General features: G+C 39.6%; 1 protein-coding gene across 10 annotated transcripts in view; it reads left to right on the top strand.

Annotated features, from left to right (window-relative positions):
- Ncoa1 (nuclear receptor coactivator 1) overlaps positions 1-19,865 on the top strand; it is a 195,682-nt gene that overhangs the window by 39,201 nt on the left and 136,616 nt on the right. For all 10 annotated transcript variants that reach the window (XM_027424560.2, XM_027424565.2, XM_027424562.2 and 7 more), the window contains exon 2: positions 15,760-15,894. The gene's annotated coding sequence lies outside the window, so the exon portion shown is untranslated. The remainder of the gene's footprint in view (positions 1-15,759; positions 15,895-19,865) is intronic.

The raw sequence follows: 19,865 nt of genomic DNA, 5'->3' as shown, positions 1-19,865 counted from the left end.
AACATTCACAACCAAGCAGCTCTGACCACTGTACATTCTAACTACAGTTAGATCCAGATAGATGGTCTGCTCCATGGCTGAGATGCATGTAGCCACCTGGGTTTGCCCTTCTGGCTATGCCCTTGTAGGCTATGCCCTTGTAGGCTATGCTTATGCCTACAAGACCAGATAATAACCCTGCCTCATGGAATGGTGTGTGCCTCCCCCATTCCAACTGTAACCAGTATGAGCTGAGTGTTACTTCCAGAGTAAGTCATATCATATTCAGCAGAATGTAACAGGATCCTGAGTACAGAAACAAGCATTTCCAAATGTTTCATTAATGCCAGTACCATAAAGGAGAACCCACAAACAGGAATCTTAAGGTAAAGTGGTAAGTTACAACAGAGTTCTAAAGTAAATGTAGCTAGTCATTTTATATTTATAAAATTCCTGATAGCCTTGAAGGAGACAAGAGTTTCAAAACAAGAGTGGGCTTTTGTTAAAAGAAGGCAATTAGAGATTTGGGAATGAAAACAGTTGTTGAAATAGAACACTTCATTGGTGGCAGGGATCTTTTGGGGATCCAGTATGTAATAAGATCCTAAACCAAGGTATTAGTAGTAGGGATAGATAGAGGAACCAAATAATAGAGATTTTAAAAATTAAATTACGATGATTGAATGGGGGATTGGAAAAGAGAATGGAGAACCCTGGAATATTCTATAGTTTCTTGATTTTGGTTATGTTGTTCCTTGTAGCCTGGTGTTAGAGCAAAGTCAAGGTTCTAAGCAGTTTCTGAGGTAAGAATGGAAGATACTGTTATGGCCCTTGGGTTTAGAGAAATGAAGGTGAGGTGCTTGTTGGACAGCCATGCAGAAAGCAGAGTCTGCTCGGAGGTCAGTGTGTGGATTCGAATGCAAATGTTTGCACTGGGTTGAGATTGAGAAGTCCTATGAATGACAGTGGCAGTTTGATCTCCTTTTCATGAGTGAGAAATAAAGCTCAGGAAGTATGGACAGCATTTGGGAGCTTTCTGGGAAAACAGCTGCAAGCACAGGCAAAAGAGGGAAGAAAAGTTGTAATAGGGAGAGGTAAACCAAGAGTAGTGTCATGGAAACAAGAGAAGGAAAGGCGTGGTCAGCAGTGCCTGATTACCAAAGGGCAAATATGCACTCACCAGTGTATTTGGCAGTTAAGAGGTGACCAAACAGGAATAGTTTTGTGGAGTGGTGGGGAGTGGCATGCCTCTAAAATTGGATTACAGGACATTGAGTAAGTGGAAGTTAAGATGGTGCTTAAGAGCTGTGAGAGTTGGGATAGCAGCAGTGGGGTGCAGAGTTGAAGGGAGAGTGAACCAATATCCACCAGTCCCATTTTTCTCTGCCTTTCTCTGCTAGTTTCTTACTTTCACCTATAAACCATAAACTTGTTACCTTTTTTTACTTGATGTTTTACTTCCTGTTTCAATCAAATATATGGCTTGAACAAAAGCTGCATTTTTAGTATTTTATTCACTTGTTATGTGCTCATTCTCCTTAGCTACTTGAAATGCAAGTCTGTCATGGTCCAGGAGAGTCCTCCTTTCTGTCTTCCATTTAGTCACAATGTCAGAAGTATTCAATTAAGAGTCCTTGAGGCCAGGCATAGTGGTGCACACTGTAAGCAGCCCTAAAGCTCTCAAGAAGTTTAAGGCAGGAAGCTTATGAGTTCAACTCTAGATTGCCTAAAAAATAAAAAAAGTAAAAAAAATCAAGCCAGCATAGTGGCACACACTTAATCCCAACAATCATTAGCAGAGGCAGGTGGATTTCTCTGAATTCAAGGCCAACCTGGTCTTCATAGCCAATTCCAGGCCAACTAAGGCTACATAGAGAGAGACCTTGCCTTGCCTTAAATGTTTTTTTTAAATCAGTTATGTAAACAAAGTATGAAGGGATTCTGTTTTGTCATAGTAAAACAACATAAAACAGCCTATGTTTTAAAGAGTTAGTAGTTTGATTTGACTTAAGGAAGACTTAGGTAACCTTAAAATGCATGAGGTTCTGTCCTATCAACAGGAAAAACTAACTGCCTGAGGGAGAACATGTGTTCCATCTTTTTGCTTTTAATGTGTAGTGTCATAATTAAGAAGAACACTGAAAAACTAGAACCTTGTTTGAGATGGAAAAAAAAAAAAAGATGGGTGGAGCCTGCTGGTTACCAACCTAATGTCTAGTCTCCTTTTTTTTCTTAGTAATGTAACTGCCATATTGTGGGCACCTCGCATATACATGCTATACATGCTATAACTTTGCAGCTATAACATGAGAAGTCTTTGGGCAGGGCCTCTAGGCAAGTTCTTTAAAGGGAATTGACTGATCTGGAAAACCTCAGAGGAGTTCTTATTGTTTTCTCTTGTCTTCTGCTAGGACATGGATATAATTGCTGCAGCTTTGGTGATGTTTATTTGTTGTGTTGTTTGCCCATAAGATGTTGTGGAACATTGGATACCATGGAGCAAAGCTAGGTGGAAGAAAAAGGTTCTGCATAGCTATTGAGACTGCCAGTCTATCCTGAATGACATTTTCCCAGACCTCCTATGAGAGAGAAATAACCCTTTCTTCCAACCACAGGTATTTGTTCATGTGCAACTGGAGCTAGTCCTGCTTGACTCAGGGAGCTGGTAGTGAGAGCAGCGAGGCTGCTTACCAGGGCCAGCCTCAGCAGCCTCTTCCAGGTGCTGTGGAAAGCCAGGCTCAGCAGCTTCTTCCCAGGTGCTGTGGGAGGACAGGCTCAGCAGCCTCTTCCATGCAGATGGAGAGGAGGTGGTGGAACTAGCTGATTTGATGTCTCCAAGTTTGATACAGATGAACATTAAAAAAAAAGTTTAAACATATGTCCAAATAATCCTTGAGAGAGCCTTTCACAGCTTCCAATTCTGAAAGAATGTAAGCCATTCTCTTTGTAGATGTAAGCAGACAGGAAACTAATAGGAGGGGAAATGACTCAGTAGCTCAAAAGGACAATTTGAGTTTTCATAGCAGATGGCTACCTGTTAAATAGTTGTAGCACTGTAAAATGTTTTTTAAAAAATCAAAAATCCAGTTCTTAGGTTTAAAAGGAATGTGTTGTGATGGGGGGTGTTTTGAATACAGGTAAAAGCCTTTGGAAAAAGACACCATAAGTTCTGAACTAAAATTATAGTGAAGAGAAGCTTGGACACTCCAGAAAATCATATTAGTGGATTAGGATATTAGTTCAAATGATTTTTCAGAATTATGGTAAGAGTCTGAGATTCTGACAATAAGGATGGCGTATACAGCAGATCCCCTAGGTCTTTAGGGGATCTGCTATATATAAGTTGATGTTTCTTAACAGGAATAATGTATTAGTAATAAGCAGATGCTCAAAGAAAGCAATGAAAATGTTGCTAAACTGGAGTCTCACCTTTAAAAGAATTTACCAAGTAAACAAGATTAGGAGTATGTTAGTCATACTGCTATTGTTTAAGGTAAGGGGTTGGGGAATGATTTTCAAAAGATAATCAGATTGGTTGGAATCCAGTCTTTAATGAAAAATGCTACTCCTTTAAATTCAAGGACTAGCAAGATTGCAGTTGAAAAGTTTTCTTTCATATGGTGGTACATGACTATACCCATTGTAATCAGGAGGCCAGAGTAGGAGGAAATTGAGATTTTAGATTACTTACTTGCAGAGGATATGAAGTGAAAGAAATGGATGATGATGCAGAGGTGTTCAGAGTGGTGTCCTGCAGAACCTGGAAAGCAATGCCAGGTTAGTCGGGCTCTATCTTAACAGGAAAGGGAAGCTATGGGAGGATTTTTAACAATGAAGAAGTGATATAGGTAGGAGCTACTTTATTTTGTAAAAGATAACTTAAACTAGAGTGTGAAAATGTTAGAGGCAGGTGAAATCGGAGGCAGGAAAATTAATTACTAATTCTAATTAATAACTATTTTGTTCTAGTAATAAATATTTTTAGGTCAGAGGTGATAATAGACTGGCTGTAGTAGGATTGTAAGGATGGAGATCATTAGTAGGTTTAGGTTTTGGTGGTTGGATGTTAGATTGATGCAGAGGCTTTTGCAGGTAAATAGATGATGATGATGTCATTGAGTAGTTGAGCCCTTGAAAAGACTAGAGAAGGTTGACAAGTTTAGTAAGAGTTGCTTATAGGATACCTAAGTTGAGATCTAGTTGATAGTTATTCAGATTTAAGTTTAGAAGAGAAACTCAGAAAACATTTTGCAAAGTGTTTTACTTTTCTATTTCATGATCAAACACCATGGCCAAGGGAATATATAAAAGAAAGCTTTTATGGCTTACTATTTCAGAGGGTTGAGAGTTCATGATGACAGAGTGAAGGAACAACTGAGAGCTCACATCTTGATTCACATCCACTAGGGAGAGAGAGTTAGCTGGGAATCACATGAGTCTTGTAAAACTTCAAAGCCCACCCCAGTGACACATCTTCTCCAACAAGGCCATATTTCCCAGTCCTTTCCTAAGAGTTCCACCAGCTAGGTACCAATTACTCAAATTTATGAGCCATTCTCATCCAAACCAGCACAGTGTGAAAAAATCAGCCTGGGAGAGCATACAGACAGACAATCTAGGTCATATTGTTGGACAGTACATCCAAAATGAGGATTCTGTTAGTTCACAAAAGTGTGAATATTAGAAACATAAAGAACTGGCAACAGGGGAAGGCAGGTTTCTCACTTTGGGGAGTGAAAATTTAGGTGAGTGGAAGACAGTATGAGTGCTTGATTAGTATAGCTAACAGCTACAGAAATGATTGTGCTTATACATGAACAGCTGGGTCGTGTACCCTCATTCTTTCCTAGCTCAGTCAGGAGGGCCTGGCGACAGTGATACCAAGTAGCACACACACAGCTCTCAGACTTTGGGGGCTAAAACCATTCTTTAAGGCTTTTTGGAGAATGGGTGGTTTTAGGGTAGGGCAGGGAATACTCAAAATCCCAGTGGCAGAAGAATGGGAAAGTTGATCTGAAAAAAATCACCCAGGGACCAAGACTGCAACAATTGATCAACAAACAAGCCAAACCCATAATATTATAACTCAAACAAAAACTAAATATCCTTAAATTCATATGATAAAAATAATGATTAAATAAATAATCCAATTTACTTATATTACAATGAAGAATCCCTCATTTCTCCCAAGGGGCTGGAGCTTAAGTGGGTGCTGCACTTTGTGACAGAGAAGGAATGGCTCTTTGAATAGATGCTATTGAACACTAAATATGCCAAGATCAGGGTACTTTCATAGGATGTGTTAAGGAATACAAGATGTTCATCATGGGAGCAATTCAAGAAGAAACCCAAGGGAGACTCTGGGGCCCTAAATTTGTATACCTTTAACTTTGACCAATGTCGAAGAATATTTGTTATATATAAATTTAATCAGAAACTGACAGTCATTTTGTGTCTATCAAAAGCCCCCTTAAAACATCAGCTATAAGGAAGACATTCTAGTGAGTCTCTTAATTATGCATTTATCTAGTTTCTTGTGTTAAGCCTTCAGAGAACAAAAATATCAAGATCATGTCATCTTGGTCTCCCATGACATAAAAATGCCCATGTGTTCAGTTCTGACTTAATATGTCATCTGTCTGTACAGAACCTCTCTGCAAGAAACATCATTTAAATAATGTGCATTTCTTAAAATTTCCTCTGAAACTAAGTCCACTAGGTTCATTGTTACTTGAGTAACTTTATATAGTTCAGATAGAAATTTCATATTTTCTTTTTGTTAACTAATGAAAACTTAGAGCCTAGAATAGATAGATTGAATTTTGACACTCAATATTTGCAATTTACTGTTACTATAAACTTGATAGTATCTGTTTCAGTTGCACACAACAAAAATTAACCCCAAACTTGAAAACTCCAATAGCTTTTTTTTTTTTTGAACAGTTACATAGTACCAGATTTGTGGAGGCAGCATTTAGCTGCTCTTATGTGCCTCAGCTGTCTATAACTTCACTCAAGTTACTGACACTTCCAATATCTATGTATGGTTTCTCCACAGCATTGTGATATTAGCTGTTCTGATTTCTTACATTGTCTTCTGGCTTCCAAGAGGCAGAAAGCAGAAGCTGCTGGTCCTTCCCATTTCTGGAGTTTAAGAACATCATTTCCATCATATCCTCTGGTCAGAGTAAAACACAGGGTCAGTCTGGGAAATGAAGTCATGTCTTTGGATAGGCCATACGATGTGCACTTTGAAAGGAAGGAACCCATGACAGTTTTCTTCGGAGGAGTGTGGCCATATTATTATCTAGTCTTTTAATTGTATTTACAGGGTTTTAATTGATCTTATGCTTTAATTTGTAATCCTTTTATAAATTGGATGTTATAAATGTTAATTAAAAATTGTCTTAGTTTAAAGGATTTTAAAATCACTAGAGGCCCTGCTACAAGTCTTTTTAGCCTGGTGTGGTAGGTTACACCTGTAATCTCCGTGTTTGGGAAAACAAAGATTTAAGATTGCAAGTTCAATGCCAGCCTGGGCTACATATACAGTTCAGAATGGGCTATAGAAAATATATATATATATATATATATATATATATATATTGTTTTTACTCTGTACAAATTTATCCTGGGTTAAAGCTCTAGAACACCTTTACTTAGTAATTGGAGCTGTACTATGAGAATTTACCCTGATTTGAAAAGTTAGTGACACATTCCCTATTTTCCTAAAGCCCAGGTAAACTTTGTGGAACACAGCTTATCAAAAATTATCATAATTAAACTGGGTGTGGTAGCTCATGCCTTTAGTCCTAGCACTTGGGAGGGAGAAGCAGGAGGATCTCTGTAAGTTCAAAGTCAGCCTGGTCTATATAGTGAGCTCCAGGGCAGCCAAGTCTATGTAGAGATGCCCTGTCTCAAAAAAAACAAAACAAAACAAAACAAAATACAAAATTATCATAATTAAAATGTGGATACTATAGCTGAGTAATTTTGCTTCCTGCATTGATGGCACTGTCAAAATATTGGAAGCAGTACCAGTGAGAGACTAATTAAATTACATATATCATATAATATATTGTGAAATTGTTTAAAGGATTATGTGTGAGATTATATAAAAATGATCTGAGATGAGCTGTGATACACAGGAAGAGTCTGAGAACAAGGCTTAATGGTAAAGGGCTTGCCTGGTGTTCCCAAGGCTCTGGTTGGCTCTCCAGCATGAAGGTGGAGTGGAGGACTAAAACATGTGCTATTCTACTGTAAGAATATGGCACTTACCCTTCTTGTAATGATATTCGATGTTAAAGTGCCTATGTGATCGGCTGAAGTAGGGTGGTGAATGACATTGGCAGTATGACATAGCCTCAAGCTACTGTTGATGTTCTGAGGATACCTCAAGAAAAATATCTGTCATCTTCATTTCAGAATGGAATGACATAGAATTTCTTGCATTACTCTGCAGGACACAAATTTAAAACATAAATTACTTTTGGAATTTTCTATTTAATATTTTGGACTGTATGTTTTGTACCCTCCAGTATATTATACTGGTTTTTTTTTTGTTTAATTAGTAAATAACCTCAAATGAACAAAAATAATAGGACTGCTAGGAAGATGGATTGTGGTTAGTTACCTGCCCTATAAGCTTGCGGACCAGTGGTCTGGTCTCCAGAACCTGTGTAAATCTTGGATGATCATGGCAGCTGCCTGGAGTTTCAGCTTTGGAAGACCTTAGGGGATTCTCAGAGCTGGCTGGCTAGCAAGTCTAGCCATATTGGTAAGTCCTTGGCTTATTGAGGAGCCTACCTCAGTGAATAAGATGGAAGATTGATGGAGAGTGTTTGCCAACATCAGTCTCAGGCATGTACACTCACACACACAAGTATGCCTACATACATGTAAACATGTACACAAACATGCACACCGCACATAAAAATGGAAAAAAGAAAAAAGGTTGAAAATATTTTTATGTTTATTTCCCTTTTCTAACATTCCTCACTTGTTTTCACTTGTTTTTAGGTTTTTTTTTTTTTTATACAGATTTCACCTGGTATTATGCTCTTGCCTGGAGAACTTCCTTTACTTTTCTCATACTTGCTGGTTCACTTTAAAAAAAAAAAACTAGATTGTTTAATATTTTGGTTACATTAAAGTCTTCTATGGTTTCAACAACTTTTATCACTTCTGATTCTGTTGGTCTTCTATCTTAGAAAGTTCTTTTCTTTTTTTAGATGTCTTTTATTATTATTATTATTATTATTATTATTATTATTATTATTATTGGTGTGTGTGTGTGTGTATGTGTGTGTGTGTGTGTGTGTGTGTGTGTGTGTGTATGGCTGCCCATGGAGGCCAGAAAAGGGTGTTGGATCCCTTGAGCAGCCGAATGTGACTGCTAGGAACTGAATGTTGGACTTCTGAAAGTCCACCTTTAGCACCGAACCCTGTCTCCCACCCTAAGCTTTGTTTGCTGGCTGTTGTTAATGCTTCTTAAGTTTTTACTCATGTTGGGTCCTTGCTGAGGGACAGAGGAGACTCTGGTGATCCTCTTCTGCAGCTCTCTCTGGTCCTCTGTGCTCCAACCTGAGTCCACATGTCAGGAACATGCTGGATTTGGGTTTGCAGTCTTTACTTGTAGTTTAGCCCTGGCTTCAAACTCCCTAAGTCTCAGCCTCTGCTCACTGTGTCTGGAGCACTCACATGGTACCGAATGCTGTTTACCCTCTGTGTTCTGAACTGTTCACCTTCCAGCAGCCTTCGCACATCTGTTCCACAGAGGATTGTACTTTATGTGGTTGTCGCTCTCATAATGTTCGATTATGGCTTCTCTTTTGTTCTGATCTAGACTGAACTGCAATCAGGCATTGAGATTTGGGCTTTGTCAGCATTCTTGCTCTTGCCTCCCTTATGGAAGTCATATTCTACTATTTATTTGTGGTTAGTCCTGGACAGGAATCCCCTACCCTTCCCCTAGTTGTATTAGATGTCTCCTGGTGATTGGTGCTGTTACCAATCCTTGCCTGTTACCTTTTCCTGTCCCTCAACCCTAACAACAATTCTTTGTTTCTCACAATGAGTGTTTTCCAAGCCACATCCCTCCCCAGAGGCTTAAGCATTCGATTTTATTCTCCTTTTAAGCAATGGATTTTGCCTGAATACTGAAGTGAAAGGATTTTCTATTGTTTCTCTAGGTTTTAGACTTTCTTTTTTTTATTTCCTGTTGGAGAACAGGCAAACTTTTAAAACCATTCCTAGATTCCTCCTGTACACTGTTTTGATAATTCAGGGTTCCTGTGGCCTCCTGTCCCACTGTGTGTGTGTGTGTGTGTGTGTATGTGTGTGTACAATTGTGTATATACTCTTGTATGCACATGCATGCGTAAGTCAGAGATTGACATGGGGTATCTTTCAGGACTATTGTCTCCTTTTATTTATTTATTTATTTATTTATTTATTTTTAAAAAACTAGTTTATTTAAATTTATTTTATGTGTATTGGTGAAGGTGTTGGATCTCCTGGAACTGGAGTTACAGACAGTTGTGAGCCGCCATGTGGGTGCTGGGAATTGAACCCGGGTCCTCTGGAAGAACAGCCAGTGCTCTTAACCGCTGAGCCATCTCTCCAGCCCTACTTTTATTTTTTTGAGACAGGTTTTATTAAACCCAAAGTTCATTGATTTTGCTTGACTGGCTGGAAAATGAGCTTCGGAGATGTATCTGCTAGTTACCCACAACCCCAGTTTGAGACATGCCACTATGAAAATTACTGGCTTGTTTCATGAGTTCTAGGGACCAGAGCTCAGGTCTTGATTTTGTGTGTCGTGGTACCTTCCTGATCGAAAGTAGCCTTTCCTGTCATACTTCTAATCCTTCTTGGGACACGAGTTTGAGGCATGTGAATCATCTTCCAATTAACTCTTTGTGTCTGGGGATCCGCAGCTATTCCAAAATGACATACTGATTTATAGTAGGTTTTGAAGAATTCATGAAAATTTCAGCTTGGTTCTTATTAAACTGATGTATATTGGCCACTTCTTTTTATGTGATTTACCAAACAGTTTGCAGTGTTTCCTTGGAGGAGCCTATCCTTCCAAGCAGAAAAGAATTTTCTAGGAATTTTACTAAATTTACTTGGCAATACATTTACTTGGTTGCTCCATTCTGTACCATTCTTTGTTAGAATAAGAGAAGTTTTTTTTTTTTTTTTTTGGTGTGTGTGTGTGTGTGTGTGTGTGTGTGTGTGTGTTTGCATCAGCTACTTTGCTGCTGCTGTGATAGAACACACTGACAAAGCAAAGAAAGGAAGAAATGGTTTCTTTTAGCTTATGGTTCCAGAGAGATAGAGTCCGTCATACTGGGGAAAGCATAGCATGGTGGCAGGAGCAAGACAGTGGCTGATCGTATTTTTCACCCCCACACTGAAAGCATAAAGAACAAACTCATGGCCAACTCTTGATGCAAAATTCATTTAGTCTGCCATCTTCAAAATCCCCCTAATCATTAATGGTCTTCACGTGGTTCAAAAGGCCGAAGTTCCAAGTGTCTTCTGAGACACCAGACAATCTCTTAACTGTGATCCCCAGTAAATTAAAAGCAAAAAACAAAAAAACCCACATAGTTCCAATATAGAATGGCACAGAATATAGACAGGCATTGGTGGCACAGACCTTTAGTCCCAGCACTCTGGAGGCAGAGGCAGGCGGATCTCTGTGAGTTTGAGAAACCCTGTCTCGGGAAAAAAAAAAAAAGAATGGCACAGAATATATATTACCATTCCAAAAAGGAATGGAGGACACACTGAGGAAAAAATGGACCAAAGCAAGACTGAAACCCAGCAGGGCAAACACTGAATCCTGTCATATGTTTAGGTATTAAGTTTTAAAGGTCTCAGATTGCTTTGCCTCTTCAACTTTGCTGCCTGACAAATTTTTTTTTTCTTTTGGGTTGGATCAACTCCCAGTATTGCCGTTCTCCTTGGTGGATTCTTTGCCAAGCTGTCATATGAAAGGCTTCTATCCCAGTTGCTGATAGAGTCCTTGTTCATCTTAGAAACCTCCTGAGCTAGACCTCCACTGTCTTCATTACCTTCAGCAGTACTGTTTTCAAAGCTTCTATTAGAATGACCCACTAAGCTCTGCTTACAACATTCAATAGCCTTTCTAGTCCAGAGTTCCAAAGTCTTTTACATTCTTCTAAAAATAACATAGGCAAGTTCTTCACAGCAATAAACCCAGCTTCTGTATTACTTTGTTGCTGCTATGATAAAACACACTGACAAAAGAAGAAAGGATTTAATGAAGAAATAATTTATTTTAGCTCATGGTTCTAGAGGGATGAAATCCATCATGGTAGGAAAAGCATGTCATGGTGGCAGAAGCAGGAAGTTGGCTGACCATATTTTATCTATACAAGGAAGCAGAGAGGGAGAACAAAGGTATAAACTCTCAAAGCCCAGCTCTTCCTCCAACAAGTCTCCACCTCCTAAGTTCCAAAACTTTCCCAATCAGTGCCACCACCTGGGAGCAAAGTGTTCAAACACATGAGCCTGTGGGGGACATTTCTTATTTAAACCACCAGAGAGACTGCTTGACAGGGTATATGCCATTTCAAATGTCTTTCTTGCTAGTGTTCTATAATGTTTTTCATTTTCCTTTATTTGCCTCATGAAAATTCAGGGGGACTACTTCGTTGGCAAAGCATTTCCTATTCCCTCCAAGTAGAGCAGAACATCCCTTGGCCTTTATCTCTTGTACAGTATGTTTCATTTTTCTTAAAACCCATCAAAATAAACCCTCAGTGAGCATTGACTGATCTCAGATTTTGAGGCTCATCACTTTGAGAATTATCCATCTATTTTTCAGCATGTGTAACAGTTAATATCTTTCAGATAGGATCGTGGAGTCAACTTGAAAGAAAAGATAAAACAATATAGAAGGGAACTCATTTATTAATAGAATAAACATTTTAAGATTTTAAATTTTACATGTGTTTGGTGTATGTGTATATGTACTTATGTGTATGTACCCATATGTGAACACATACAAATGTGTGTGTGTATGTGGAGGCGAGAGGTCAATGTTGGGTACTTTTCACATCATTATTTTTCTGAGACATGGTCTCTGCACTGACCCCAGAGCTCATCAGTTCAGTTAGATGGGCTAGCTGTCAGCTCTGGAGAGCTGTGGCTTCAGCCTTGTGTACTCAGGTTGCAGATGCTCACCACACTGGGCTTGTGCAGCAAGCTCTAGGCCCACTGGCCCATTTCCCTAAACCCAATTTAAATTATTATACATATATCTTTAAATTTATACACAAACTAACTATACGACTATATTAATGAATTTTGGTTTTTTGTGGGGGACAGGTTGGGTTGGTTTTTCGAGACAGGGTTTCTCTGTGCAAGAGTCCTGGCTGTGCTAGAACTCTGTAGACCAGGTTGGGCTTGAACTCACAGAGATCTGCCTGCCTCTACCTCCCAAGTGCTGGGATTAAAGGTGTGTCCCAGTACTTCCCTGCTCTGAAGTAGAATTTTAAATGTATCTTTTTAACTGATGCGTGAAAACATAAAAAATGTACTTATTTATGGGGTATCATGTGATTTTCCTCGACACATGAATGTACACGTACATATGTGCACATACACGTGAAACTCTGAGTACAACCTCAGCTGTTGTTCCCCAGTTACCATCCACCTTGTTTTTTGAGTTAACATCTCTCATTGGCCTGAAACTTGCCACATAACCTGGGCTCTCTAGCCAGGAAACTTCAGGGATCCATTTGCCTTTACCACCCTAGCATGTGATGGTGTGTGTACACACACACACACACACACACACACACACACACTCTCTCTCTCTCTCTCTCTCTCTCTCTCTCTCTCTCTCTCTCATGATGTAATGTTTTTATCAAGTTAAACATTTGTCTCTCCAAAAGTTATTTCTTTGTGGTAAAAACAATTTCCTTTTCCTAGCTTTTTGAAGTGTATACTACAATGCTGTACAATAATAACACTGTACAACAGACCACCAGAATGTATTTCTGTCTAGGTTTGTACCTACTGCTCATTCTCTTCCATCCTTCCCTGTTCCTAATCCCCACAGCCTCTGGTAATGACCATTTTACTCTTACCATCCACAAGATTGACTTTTATGTTCCACATGTGAGTGAGATTATGCAGTACTCATCCTCCAGTTACAGGCTTCTTTCAATTAATGTAATTATCTTCAGTTCCATCCATTTTGTCACAAATGACAGGATTTCAATCTATTTTATGGCTGAATATATTCCATTGGGTATGTATACCACATTATCTTTACCCATTCATCAGTTGATGGGCACTTCAGTTGTTTTCATTTCTTGGCTATTATGAATAGTGCTGCAATGAACATTGGAGTGCAGATGTCTCTTTGATGTACTGATTTCATTTCCTTTGGATATATATCCAGAAATGGAATTTTTGGATCATATGGTAGTTCTATTTTTAATTTTTGAGGAATCTCCATACTGTTTTCCATAATGGATGTAGTAATTTGCATTCCCAACCACAGTGTACAAGGGTTCCCTTTCTTCCACATCCTCATCAGCACTTGCTGTCTTTTGTCTCTTTGATAGTCCCCATTCTTACTAAAGTGAGATGATATCTCATTGTGGTTTTGATTTGCATTTCTCTGTTTATTAGTGATGCTGAACACTTTTCATACACTTGGCCATTTGTGTGGAATAAAGGATAGCAGTTGTGGAATAAATGGGGTGGGTGAAAAAGCAGAGAACAGTATGGGCATGAAGATAGGAGAGGAGGTAGTTGTCCAGATGGTTAGTGTTTGAATACAGCTGGTTGAACGTTGGTCCTGGGAACCACAGAAGGAATTAAGTAGCCCAGCATCCTAAATTGACCTGATAGAGAGATCATCTCTGGAGCTTGGTTGTCTGTTCTGTGATTTAGAGGGATGTGAATGAAGAGTTAGCTCTTATTGCTGGCATACAGGTCAGTTTGTTGGTAGGGCTAGTTTCCTAGCATGCAGACTTCCTCCTGAGTGGTGAAGCTAAAGCCTTCTTAAGAAGGCCCTCCCTGGATTTGGTGGACTTTGCAGAGCCCCCATTGAGGGCCCTGCCCTGCCTGGGGAGTGGTGGGTGGATGGAGTGGGGGTAGGCTGGGGGTGGGGGAGGAGGGATGGGGGTGAGGGGAGGGAGAGGGAGAAGGGACTTATATGTGAAACAAGTATGTTCCCTAACTAGAACTAATAAATAAATTAAAAGAAGAAGAAGAAGAAGAAGAAGGCCCTCCCTGTAAAGTCCCTGCTGTTTGGTGGTAATTCTGACGTGTAGTAGGAATAGTCAGCATTACCAGTGACCCAGATATGAACACTAGGCAAGATACTAGGTTCTTTGCTAGTCCAGAATTTTTTTTTTTTTTTTAAATCTGAAACTCCTGTTTCTTTTTACTATTTGGTTTTACCTGGGACAGGGTATATAGGTTGCTGCTAGGATGACTTTGGCAGCTCTATGTGAGTGTAGTCTATGTGAGTGTAGTCTGAGGCCCTTTGCATCTTTGGGACATCAGCACAAACTCAGTTTCCTGCAGATCACCTACGGGACCTAAACTTAAAATGCACTGAACTTCTCATCAACTTTATATGTTTCTCTGTTATGCCTTTAATCTTTTTTATTGTATATATTTTTCTTTTTTTTGTTTAAATTAGGAACAAGCTTGTTTTACATGTCAACCCCAGTTCCCTCCTCTCCTCCCCTGCCCATCACCAACCTCCTGTCCTATCCCCTTTCTGCTCCCAGGAAGGATGAGGCCTACCATGGGGGAATCTTCAAAGTCTGTCATATCATTTGGAGCAGAGTCTAGGCCCTCCCCCATGTATCTAGGCTGAGAGAGTAATTAGATTCTTCTATTGAGAATTCTCTATTTAGTTCTGTAACCCACTTTTTAATTGGATTATTTGGTGTTTTGGTGACTAACTTCTTGAGTTCTTTGTATATTTTGGAGATCAGCCTTCTGTCAGATGTGGGGTTGGTGAATATCTTTTCCCATTCTGTGGGCTGCCGTATTTGTCTGGTTGACGTGTCTTTTGCCTTACAGAAGATTCTCAGTTTCAGGAGGTCCCATTTATTAATTGTCTATCTCAGTGTCTGTGCTACTGGTGTTATGTTCAGGAAGCGGTCTCCTGTACCAATCACTCAAGGGTACTTACTTTCTCTTCTAAGAGGTTCAGTATGGCTGGATTTATGTTGAGGTCTTTGATCCATTTGGATTTAAGTTTTATGCATGGTAATAGATAGGGATCTATCTGCAGTCTTCTACATGCCAACATCCAGTTATGCCAGCACCATTTGTTGAAGATGCTTTCTTTTTTCCATTGTCAAAAATCTTCTTTGTCAAAAATCAGGTGTTCATAGGTATGTGGGTTAATATCAGGGTTTTCAATTTGATTCCATTGGTCTACCTGTCTATTTTTGTGCCAATACCAAGCTCTTTTCAGGACTATAGCTCTATAATAGAACTTGAAGTCAGCGATGGTGATGCCTCCAGAAGTTCCTTTATTGTACAAGGTTGTTTTGGTTTTATACTGGGTCTTTTGTTTTTCCATATAAATTTGAGTATTGTTCTTAATCTTTGATTTGATTTCTTTTCCACCTGCAGCAATAACACAATGAGAATTGGCATTTCTTATCCCATTAGAGCACCTAAGAACCTTTGTGTGCTTGCAGGAAAACAGTGAATTCATCATGATTTCTGTTGCCTAACCATGCCTTCTTTCTTCTGCTTTAGATCTGTCCGTAGTACTGGAAATGTAACTGGAACCAATCTGATGATAAAACCAAGGACCATTAGACAAGATCACGTAGGAGGAAACCTTGCTTCCTAATGAAGACACCAACTTTCAGAATTTCTGCCTATTCAAAGGTATTTGAGGCACAATTTTATGTAATTAGACTTGTTGGTAGTTATTTGATAATGTCCTTCTCTACGTATGTTTTATAAGTTTCAATGTTCTTAGATGTTAGAGTGCTTAGCTTTCAAAGAGCAGTCCACTGTGTCTATGCCTTGTCTTTCTCCACTCTCCACAACACATCAGCAGAGGAAAAATTACAAATAGATTGAAGAATAGTACTCAGTATACCATACCATTATTGGAGTAGATGCTACATGAGAGTCCTGTGCACACCTGCATTCCCAGCACTTAGGAGGCTGAGATAGGGAATCATCATGAATTTGAAGCCATCCTGGCTGCACAATGAGACCTTCCTTCCACAAAAGAAAACTAAAAAGAAAGCCAATTTTTAATGGTTATCTGATTATGTCAAGATTCTTGTCATTAACCACTAAATCCATTGTCCTACCAGAGCCTACTCATTCACAGCGTGACCTTTAGTAATGGTCATTCCATCGTTCACTTAGAAACTTTTTCCCTTTTCTCTTAAACTAACTGTTAAGGATTTTTCTATCACCAGAGCCATTGGCTGTTATTCCTGTGGGACCTTTGGATCTGGTGAACTAGTTTTGCTTGGAGGATAAAGGCAACATATATAATTAGAGGCCAAGTGACTTCTAAAACATGGGTTGGATATCCACTTTAGAGAATACATAAGACAGCAAACCCAAAAGGAAATGTAATATCAAAGGAAACAAATACAACAGTAGTTTATGTAGTTTTTTTTTTTAGAATACATACAAATTTTAACAGGAGAGAATTATTTGTTTTGTTAATAAAATTTATTTTTTATATAGATGGAAAGAATGTATGTTGGTGTAGGCAAAGTTGATTGATTTCTAAGTCTTTTTTTTAACAGTAATTTAGAAAATAGTATTTTGTTGGAATATAAAGGTAAAACACTGAGAATACTGTTTCACGTATTAGTAGGATTAAGTCCATATTTTTCTATTTTGTTAGGAAAATATGGAAAGCAGTATATTAAAAAGAATAATAATTTAAGCTGTGGTAATCCTAAATTTGCATCAGTTGTAAAGGAATTCCCTCTCAGACAAGAATGATACAATGAATCAAAAGTAAATAATGAATAAACATATCATTTGTCTTACTATTACTTATTAACTTTACTTAATATCATTTGGATGCCTAAGCTTTACAAGACAAACAAACAACAACAAAAATGGTTTTAGATTTGTAGAAAGATATAAATTACTCTGAAACTTTATTATAAATAATGTTATAGACTACTCAGTTTTTTGTTTACTCTGGTACCAGCAAGACGAGATACAACATCTGAAACCAATTATGTACAATCATAAAATCATACTTTTGATCCCCTTTCTATGTAATACAGTTACATTCTACATTGGGACCTTACCAATAGAAAAGATTTGGGTGTAGGAAATTATGATCAGTTGAGTTTGCTTTCTAATTGGTTGTGGATGCTATGATTTGAAAAATTCTCTGTAGTTTAAAATGGGGTTTTTAAATTCTTTTTTCCCCAAGAGATTATTTTTTATTAGTTTAAATTAGAAACAAGGCTGCTTCACATGTCATTCCCCTTTCCCTATCCCCCCCCAACCGCCAATAGCCCCCCCAACTCATACCCCTCTGCTCCCCAGGGAGTGTAAAGCCCTCCATGGGGGTTCCCCAAAGTCTGTCATATCATCCTGGGCAGGGCCTAGGCCCTCCCCCATGTGTCCAGGCTGAGAGAGCATTCCTTCATGTGGGATGGGCTCCCAAAGTCCCCTCTTATGCCAGGGGCAAATACTGATTCACTACCAGGGGCCCCATAGAGTGCCCAAGCCTCCTCGTTGACATCCATGTTCAGGGGTCTGGATCAGTCCAGTGCTGGCCTCCAAGACATCAGTCTGGGGATAGCTCAGCTATCTCCTTGGGCTTCACCAGCCTGGTCCCCACCTCTTTGGTCTTCATTCCTCTCTCTCTGCAACTGGGTTCCAGAGTTCAGTTCAGTGTTTAGCTGTGGGTGTTTGCCTCTTCTTCCATCAGCCACTGGATGAGAGCTCTAGGCAGTCATCAGTCACATTATAGGGGAGGGGCATTTAGGGTAGCCTCTCCACCATTGCCTAGATTGTCAGTTGGTGTCATTCTTGTAGATCTCTGGGAATCTACTTAGTACCAGATCTCTTCTCGAAACTATAATGGCCCCCTCTGTTATGATATCTCTCATCCTGCCCTCCTCTATTCTTCCCCTAACTCAACCTTCCTGCTCCCCCATTTCCACCTCTCCTCTCCTCTTCTCCCCCTCTCATTCTCCCAGCTCCCTCTTCCTTACCCCCATGCTCCCAATTAGCTCAGGATGTCCTGCCCCTTCCCCTTCTCTGGGGTCCATGCATTCCTCTCTTAGAGTCCTTCTTGTTTCCTAGTTGCTTTGGTGATGAGGATTGTAGGCTGGTAATCCTTTGCTCTACGTCTAAAATTCATATATGAGTAAGTACATACCATGTTTGTCTTTTTGTGACTGGGTTACCTCACTCAGGATGGTTTCTTTTCTTTTTTTTGCAGATTTTATTTTATTTGAATTAGAAACAAGATTGTTTTACATGTCAGTCCCAGTTCCCTATCCCTTCCCTCCCACCCCCCCAAACTAAAACCCTACTTATCATATATCCTTCTGCTCTCCAGGGAGGGTGAGGCCTTCTATAGGGGGTCTTCAGAGTCTATCATATCCTTTGGGATAGGGCCTAGGCCCACCCCCATGTGTCTTGGCTCAGGAGGATCCCTCTATGTGGAATGGGCTCCCAAAGTCCACACCTATGCTAGAGATAAGTACTGATCTACTACAGGAGGCCCCATAGATTTCTGAGGTCTCCTCATTGACACCCACGTTCCTGGGGTCTGGATCAGTCCCATGCTGGTTTCCCAGCTATCAGTCTGGGAACCAAGAGTTCCCCGTTGTTCCGGTCAGCTGTTTTGGTGGGTTTCACCAGCCTGGTCTTGACCCCTTTGCTCATCACTCCTCCTTCTCTGCAACTGGATTCCAATTCAGTTCAGTGATTAGTTGTGGGTGTCTGCATCCAGCTACTGGATGAAGGCTATAGGATGGCATATAAGTCAGTCATCAATCTCATTATCAGGGGAGGGCATTTAAGCTAGCCTCTCCTCTGTTCTTAGATTGTTAGTTGGTGTCATCTTTGTAGCTCTCCAGACATTTCCCTAGTGCCTGATTTCTCTTTAAACCTAAAATGTCTCCCTCTATTATGGTATCTCCTTTCTTGTTTTCTTCTATTCTTCCCCCAACTCAACCTTTCTGCTCCCTCATGTCCTCCTCACCTCTCCTCTTTTCCCCTTCTCATTCTCCTAGCTCCCTACCCCCTCCTACCATGCTCCCAATTTGCTCAGGAGATCTTGTCCCTTTCCCCTTCTCCAGAGGACCATGTATGTCTATCTTATGCTCTTCCTTGTTTACTAGCTTCTCTGGCAGTGTGGATTGTAGGCTGGTAATCCTTTATGTCTAAAATCCACATATGAGTGAGTACATACCATGTTTGTCTTTTTGTGACTGGGTTACCTCACTCAGAATGGTTTCTTCTAGTTCCATCCATTTGCCTGCAAATTTCAAGATTCCATAGCTTTTTTTTCCACTGAGTGGTACTCCATTGTGTAAATGTACCACATTTTCTCTATCCATTCTTCAGTTGAGGGGCATTTAGGTTGCTTCCAGGTTCTGGCTAGTACAAATAGTGCTGCTATGAACATCGTTGAACAGATAGATGTCCTTGTTGTATGAATGTGCATTCTCAATTTCACATACCTCCCCAGTATTGCAAGGTCTGAGGGTAATGTCTGTAGTCATATTTATTTTTTCCTTTGAAAACAAAGAGAATTTAAAATTTCATAATAATTTTAAACTGTACCCTGTGACAAGTTTAGATTGTGAGATTATGGTATTGTGTACATAGCAGGTTCCAGTAATGTGTAA

The sequence above is a fragment of the Cricetulus griseus genome, chromosome 7 (assembly GCF_003668045.3).
Source record: "Cricetulus griseus strain 17A/GY chromosome 7, alternate assembly CriGri-PICRH-1.0, whole genome shotgun sequence".
NCBI classification, from domain to species: domain Eukaryota; kingdom Metazoa; phylum Chordata; class Mammalia; order Rodentia; family Cricetidae; genus Cricetulus; species Cricetulus griseus.
This window is presented reverse-complemented; position numbering and strand designations above follow the sequence as displayed.